Genomic DNA, 8,290 nt, shown 5'->3' with positions numbered 1-8,290 from the left:
ACCAACTCTTATACGCGTTCTCACGACCGGCCAGGAAAGAACACAACAAACCAGAATCTTCTGCGGCAAAACTTTATTGCTTACATCTTCAGGAGCAGGAGCGCAAAACCCCAAGCCCCAAAAACGAAAGCCCCCTTCTTACATCTTTAGGAGCCAGAGCGCCAGCGTGCCAGAGCTCCAGCGCCAGAGCGCAAAAGCGCAAGCAAGAGAGCGCAAGTAAGAGAGAGAATGGCGGAAACCCCGTCCCCTTTTAAGGAGAATTATTCTTTGCCTAGGACGCATCACTCCCTGATTGGCTGCAGCCCATAGCCGAGTTGACGTCACGGGAAAGACAGAGTACATGTAGTGGTAAAATACCCTTGGCACATGCGCAGATTATTTGTTTACCACTTAGAACACAGGATGTCAGCGCCATCTTGTGACGGCGAATGTGGGGGCGGCTCCCAACACAGAATAAAAACAGTGGTTATGTTGATATATTTAAAACGTTTATCTCTTTTTGTAAACTAAAGTAAAGCATTCCTATAAGCTCCAGGAAGTCACAACTTTGATCCACCTGCCACAGGTCAAATGAAATCCAGATAAGCACTCCTGTTAGTAACAGCCTTCATTTCACCACCTGTCTATTCTGATGGTAGGATGCCCCCCTTTTCCTGGTCTTGGGACTCCTTCCATGAACCAACTACCATGACCACATGCCTAAAGATTCAGATATACACCAACCCAAGATAAAATTTTTCTCTTCTTAACCCCTTAACTTTACCTTCTCTCCTTAGTCTATCTGTCCTAGAAGGTTTCAAGTCCATTGTAGATGTCTCCAATGCTACATACAAAGCACCATCTCCAGGTTTTCCCTCGGAATATGTATCCTAGTTGATGGACCGGGATTCCAGACTACTCCAAAGCAGCCTGCACTTCTCTAGCACCAAGTTGTCCTGTAGACCCTGGACAGCAAGCAAAACTGCCTTCACTCTTCTTTATTCCTGTTCTTTGACCATCATTGCAACTTTCCTGTGCCCCAACAATGATGCACAAATATCAGCAGGAAATAGTTATAGACGAGATTACTTTTTCTATCATCCAAAACAGGCTGAGATGTTAGTTCTCAAAGCAAGGCAAGTCTCATTGAGGATCTATTGTTCCTACCAGCACTTCTCACCCTAGCTGCTACCTGAAACCTGTCCCTCCCAGAGGCTGGGCTTCTGCTTCCCTTTTCCCAGCCTAGATCTCTGTATAACTCAACCATTTTGGTCATTCCACTCTCTTGGCCCAGGCTGCTGCTCTTGTTTAGTAGCTCTGATCTTGCTCCTCGCCCCCTCCTCTCTCATGGTCCTGTTTACTCTGCTCCTCAAGTCTAGTCTGTACTCTTACCTTTGACTGCTTTCTATCTTATATCTAAAATAAAAACCTCTATACTTTAGGAGCAGTCAGGTTTTCCTTTTATTTTATTTTTTTCAATCAAGTAGGTTCATTTCTTAAATTTTTTAAACTTGATGTGTCTCTGTTGGGTAGGATTTAAATTCATGGGAAAGGAGAGATTTTGGATTGCTTCTTTGGCTAGCAATCATCATAACTAGCACAAAGCTGTAAAAAAAAAAAGTTATAAATTTGGTGGCAACTGAGATTCTTTACTTCTAAGCTACATTGTTAAAACAATGCTGTCCCTGAAGGGTATAAAGAAGATGGCTTCACCTGCACTACCCTTTTGGTCCCTATTGTGACTTCCTCCTTCTTGTCCGATGTGTCTGCTTTTGTGGCACAGCAAGCATTTCTATCAGTGATGGTGTTTTTTTTTTAATATTTTTATTAGGTATTTTTCTAGTTTATATTTTCAATGCTATCCCAAAAGTCCCCCATACCCTCCCCTTCACTCCCCTACCCACCCACTCCCACTTTATGGCCCTGGCATTCCCCTGTACTGGGGCATATAAAGTTTGCAAGTCCAATGGGCCTCTCTTTCCAGTGATGGCCAACTAGGCCATTTTTAGATACATATGCAGCTAGAGTCAAGAGCTCAGGGGTACTGGTTAGTTCATAATGTTGTTTCACCTATAGGGTTGGAGCTCCCTTTAGCTCCTTGGGTACTTTCTCTAGCTCCACCATTGGGGGCCCTGTGATCCATCCAATAGCTGACTGTGAGCATCCACTTCTGTGTTTGCTAGGCCCCAGCATAGTCTCACAAGAGAGAGCTCTATCTGAGTCCTTTCAGCAAAATCTTGCTAGTGTGTGCAATGGTGTCAGCGTTTGGAAGCTGATTATGGGATGGATCCCTGGATATGGCAGTCTCTAGATGGTCCATCCTTTCATCTCAGCTCCAAACATTGTCTCTGTAACTCCTTCCATGGGTGTTTTGTTCCCAATTCTAAGAAGGGGCAAAGTGTCCACACTTTGGTCTTCGTTCTTCTTGAGTTTCATGCGTTCAGCAAATTGTATCTTATATCTTGGGTATCCTAAGTTTCTGGACTAATATCCACTTATCAGTGAGTACATATTGTGTGGGTTCCTTTGTGATTGGGTTTCCTCACTCAGGATGATGCCCTCCAGGTCCATCCATTTGCCTAGGAATTTCATAAATTCATTCTTTTTAATAGCTGAGTAGTACTCCATTGTGTAAATGTACCACATTTTCTGTATCCATTCCTCTGTTGAGGGGCATCTGGGTTCTTTCCAGCTTCTGGCTATTATAAATAAGGCTACTATGAACATAGTGGAGCATGTGTCCTTCTTACCGGTTGGGACATCTTCTGGATATATGCCCAGGAGAGGTATTGCGGGATCCTCTGGTATTACTATGTCCAATTTTCTGAGGAACAACCAGACTGATTTCCAGAATTGTTGTACCGACTTGCAATCCCACCAACAATGGAGGAGTGTTCCTCTTTCTCCACATCCTTGCCAGCATCTGCTGTCATCTGAATTTTTGATCTTAGCCATTCTGACTGGTGTGAGGTGGAATCTCAGGGTTGTTTTGATTTCCATTTCCCTGATGATTAAGGATGTTGAACATTTTTTCAGGTGCTTCTCTACCATTCAGTATTCCTCAGGTGAGAATTCTTTGTTCAGGTCTGAGCCCCATTTTTTTAATGGGGTTATTTGATTTTCTGGAGCCCACCTTCTTAAGTTCTTTATATATATTGGCTCTTAGTCCCCTATCTGATTTAGGATAGGTAAAGATCCTTTCCCAATCTGTTGGTGATTTTTTTGTCTTGTTGATGGTGTCTTTTGCCTTGCAGAAGCTTTGCAACTTTTTGATTTCCTCCCTTTTCTTAGTTAGTTTTGTTTTCATTGTCTTTATCTCTGTCTGCCACTAGAAAATCTTGCAGTGCTTTAACTATCTCCCCCACCCCCAATTAGGCATTCCAATTTTAGCCATCATAATAGGATAGAAAGATTCAGACAACAAACTTTTAACCCTAGCTTCCTCTCTTTGTGAATTATTTAAAGTACTCTGCCACTACCAGAACAAAGGGCTCCTCTACAGAAAATCAAGAATTTATCTGTAGGAAGTCAGATTAAAACTTTTCTAGCTCATATACTTCTCCTTTAATTTCTTTATCTTTGAGAAGGAACTTTGCCTCCTGTGCCAAAGCTGTTTTCTTGAACAGGTGGCAAAGTTTCATTCCACTCTTGGTTTACTTACTTACTTAATTTATTTATTTATTTTAATTGACTTATTTATTTTCATCCCATACACTGCACCCCATATTCCCCCCTCACTGAGACCCTCTTCTCCATTACTTTTCCCCTTCTCTTCTAGGAAGGTGGGTGTGCCCTGGGTACCCCCCCCCCCCACATGGTGCAACAAATCTCTATCAGATTAGGTGTATCCTCTGTCACTAAAGCAAGAAAAGACAGCACTGTTGGGAAAAAGATACCACAGTCAGGTTCAGCTTTAGTGAGAGTCTCTGCTCTAGTTGTCTGGGGGAACCATATGGCAACCTAGCTGCACATCTTGCTATATATGTGCCAGAGGTTTCATTCCAGTCTATGAGTGTTCTTTGGTGGTCTGGATTCTGAGAGTTCCTAGAGGTCCAGGTTGGTTGACTCTGTTGGTTCTCTTATTGGGTTCTCACTCCCTTTATGATGGCTCTCTGAAAGCACAATAGGGTATCATTAACAGTGTCAGGGATTGGTTCTTGCCCATTGGATGGGTCTCTAGTTATTGCTTGGTTATTCCCTCTATATCTGCTCCATCCACTATACCTGTGAGCTGAAAAAGCCTTTGACAAAATTCCAACACCCTTCATGTTAAAAGTCTTAGAGAGATCAGAGATACAAGACACATACCTAAACTTAATAAAAAGCAATATACAGCAAGTCAATATCCAACATCAAATTAAATTGACAGAAATTTAAGGCAATCCCATTAAAATCAGAGATAAGACAAGGCTGTGCACTCTCTCCCTACCTATTCAACATGGTTCTAGCCAGAGCACTAAGACAACTGAAGGAATCAAGTGGATACACATTGAAAAAGAAAAAGTATCACTATTTGTGGATGATCTGATGGTATACATAAGCAACCCCCCAAAATCTACCAGAAAACTACCAGATACAGTTAAGAAACAATATCACAAAGTGACTGGCTACAAAATTAACTAAAACAATCAGTATCCCTTCTTTATACAAATATTAAACAAGCTGAGAAAGAAATTGGGGAAATAACCACCTTTTTCTCTCTCTTTTCTTTCCTTCCTTCCTTCTTTCTTTCTTTCTTTCTTTCTTTCTTTCTTTCTTTCTTTCTTTCTTTCTTTCTTTCTTTCTCTCTTTCTCCTTTTGTAATATAGGCACTTACACCTGTTTCTATTGTATCCCATGTTGTGGGTATATTGTGTAACTATTTTCATTGATTTCTAGAATGTCTTTAATTTCTTTCTTTTCTTTTCTTTTCTTTTCATTTTTTTCTTTCTTCTTTTTTGACATGGTTTCTCTGTGAAGCCCTGGCTGTCCTGGAACTCACTTTGTAGACCAGGCTGGCCTCAAACTCAGAAATCCACCTGCCTCTGTCTCCCAAGTGTTGGGATTAAAGGCATGCACCAGCACTGCCCAGCAATTTCTGTATTTCTGTCTTGACTCATTTTTCATTAAATAGAGAAAGTTTTAGTTTCCATGACTTTGTAACTCCATGCTCTAGTTGATATCTAGCCTTAATTTATGGATGTCTCATAGGATTCAGGGACTTGTCTCAAATTTCTTGTACATGATGAGACTTGCTTTGTGTCCAAGTGTGTAGCCAATTTTGGAGAAATTTCCATATAATATAAAGAAACAGTATACTCTTTTGTGTTTGGTTCAAATGGTTTTAAAGTATCAGTTAGCTACACTTGGTGTATAACATCTATTTAGCTCTAATATTTCTCTGTTTACATTTTGTTTCCATGACCTTTCTAGTGATAATAGTGGAATAGTGAAGAATCTACTATTATTCACTATTAGTTTGTAAGGGTCAGTATATGACTTTAGCTGTGGTAATGTGTGTGTGTGTGTGTGTGTGTGTGTGTGTGTGTGTGTGTGTTTTAAAACTTGTATACCCATTTGCTCATAGCATAAACCTCAGCTCAAAGGCTCAGAAAATATTTTCAAAAAAATCATAGAAGATTTTTTTTCTAACCTAAAGAAGATAATGCCTATAAATATACAAGAAGCATACAAAACACCAAATAGATTAGACTAAAATAGGAAGTCTCTTAGCACATAATAATCAAAATACTAACTATAGAGAACAAGGAAAGATCCAGCTTATGCACGCTGCTTGGCTTAGTCTCTGGGAGTTCTGAGGGGTCTGGGTTAGTTGACACTGTTGTTCTTCCTTTGGGGTTACAATCCTCTTCAGCTCCTCAGTCCTTCCTCTAACTCTTCCATATTGGTTCCCAGCCTCAATCCAATGGTTAGCTGAAAGTTTCTGCATTTGTCTCAGTCAGTTCCTGGTCGAGCCTTTCAGAGAACAGCTATGCCAGGATCCTGTCTGTAAGAACAACACGGCCTCAGAAATAGTGTCAGGGTTTGGTGCCTGCCCATGGGATGGATGCTAAGTTGGGCAGGTCACTGAATGGCCTTTCTTTCAGTCTCTGCTCCATTTTTTTGTCCCTGCATTTCCTTTAGACAGGAACAATTCTGGGTCAAAAATTGTGAAGATGGGTGGGCGGGCCCCTTTCTCAACTGAGGGCCATGTCTATCTACTGGAGGTGGTCTCTTCAGGTTCCATGTGTCTACTGTTGGGCATTTCAGCTAATGTCCCCACTGAGTTCTGGTATCCTCTCACACCCCAGGATTCTGGGACTTTCCAGAGGTTCCTATTGCCCCCCTAACCCTCACTGCTTCATATTTCAATTCCTCCCGGCCCTCTGGATGTCCCTCTTGCCTCTCCCCATACTCGATCCTGCCCCTCTTTTTCCTCTCCCCCTCCCATATCCCACCCAATTTCCTCCCTCCCTCTACTTCGCATAATTATTTTGTTCCCCTTCTGAGTGGGTTTTTGGTGTCCAGACCCAAAATGATAGGCATGGTATGTACTCACTGATAAATGCATATTAGCCAAAAAGTTAAGAATACCTATGATACAACTCACAGATCATAAGAAGCTTAACAAGATGTTCTCATTTTTTTATCTTTGTTTATTTTGCAGCTTTAATGACCAGGAAGAAATTGAAAGGAGCTGAGATACATCTCTAATAATTTTAAATTGAATCTGGTAAACACGTTCAAGGCTTGTCTCTAGATGTGCTTCTTAACCAGTCTGTGTTCCCAGTTCTTTTGAAGGATTCAAGCACATTGTTTTTTCAAGCACTGCAACTGGAGAGCTAGTATATTAAGAAAGCTTCTCAGGCCTTGGCAGTACAACTTTAGAAAATAAGACCACCCCAGCTGGGGATTTATCTCATTGATGGGCACTAAACCTTGACACTATTACTAATGCTGTGTTGTGCTTGCAGACAAGAGCCTAGCATGGTTGTTCTCTGAGAAGCTCTATCCAGCAGCTGGCTGAGACAGATGCACATATTCACAGCCAAGCATTGGAAGGAGGTCAGGGTGCCCTATGGAAGAGTTTGGGAAAGGATTGAAGGAACCAAAGAAGATGGCAACTCCATAGGAAGACTAAGAATGTCAACTAATCTGGATCCCTGGGAGCTTCCAAGACTGAGCCACCAAGCAAAGCACACACAGAGACTTGTCCAAAGCCCTCAGCATATATGTAGCAGAGGGCTGCCTTGTCTGGCCTAGGTGGGAGAGGATGTATCTAATCCTGTAAAGATTTGATACCCCAGGGAGGAGGTATGCCTGTGGTTGGGCACCCTCACAGAGGTGAAGGGAGGGGCATGGGGGAAGAACTCTGCTAGGTGGGATCAGGACAGGGGAAGCAATATTTAGGATGTAAATAAATAAAATAATTAATTAATGATAATAAACAAAACAAATCAAAAAACCAAACAAGACTCCTGAAATACTATAAATTGTACATGTCTTTTTCTGTAAGTAATGAACTTCTTTGAGGAAGACTACTAGGGCAACAAAGTTATGGTATTATAAAAGAGGGATATTCACTGGTACTACATGATTCAAGTACTACAGTCTATGTCTAAAATGACAATGTACATTACCATTGAAAACTAGGCTAGAAATAACACATGAAAGTGTTGATCATCCTACTTCAATATTTTCTTCAATTTCCATAATTGTTGGTTTATGTAAATGCATATTTTATCTATTAGATTCACATGAGTTCCATAAAATCATTTGTACATATTCAATGTTATCTCATTTGGATAAAGATGCTGATAAAGTTATATTGCCCACATGTATGTACGTTTGTACAAGTAAAGTAACATGGCAGCTTGTCCAGTAATTACTGGTAATTAGAATTAAGTTATGCAGATTTGAATAAACAAAACATATATAGCACTTTTATTCTGTGATTAGGAGAACTCCGTACAAGTCCTTCTCAAGTAAAATGGTTTGAGCTATATGCCTTAGTTTTCTTAAAGTAATATAAGAAATATTTGTATTCTATGAATTACTGCCAGCATCACATATAGTTATGAAGAATGTTCAACTTCACCAATCATGTGACCAAGATTTGACACAGATTTGCCATGCATTCATAAATTATTTTCACAGCATAGGTTTTGCTTTGGTCATATATCACATTTTATAGTGCATGGTCCCATAACTACAAAAAAAAAGATCCACTTTGAATTTATACCTATAGTAAGAAACCAGAGAGCAGTAAGCTTCTCCTTAGTTCTTATTGGTGAAGTGAAGTGAATGATTCTGAAAAACTGTCTAATGTTAT

This window comes from Mus musculus, chromosome 2 (genome assembly GCF_000001635.26).
Source record: "Mus musculus strain C57BL/6J chromosome 2, GRCm38.p6 C57BL/6J".
NCBI classification, from domain to species: Eukaryota; Metazoa; Chordata; class Mammalia; order Rodentia; family Muridae; genus Mus; species Mus musculus.
The sequence above is the reverse complement of the archived record's forward strand: the minus strand, read 5'-3'. Positions refer to the sequence as shown.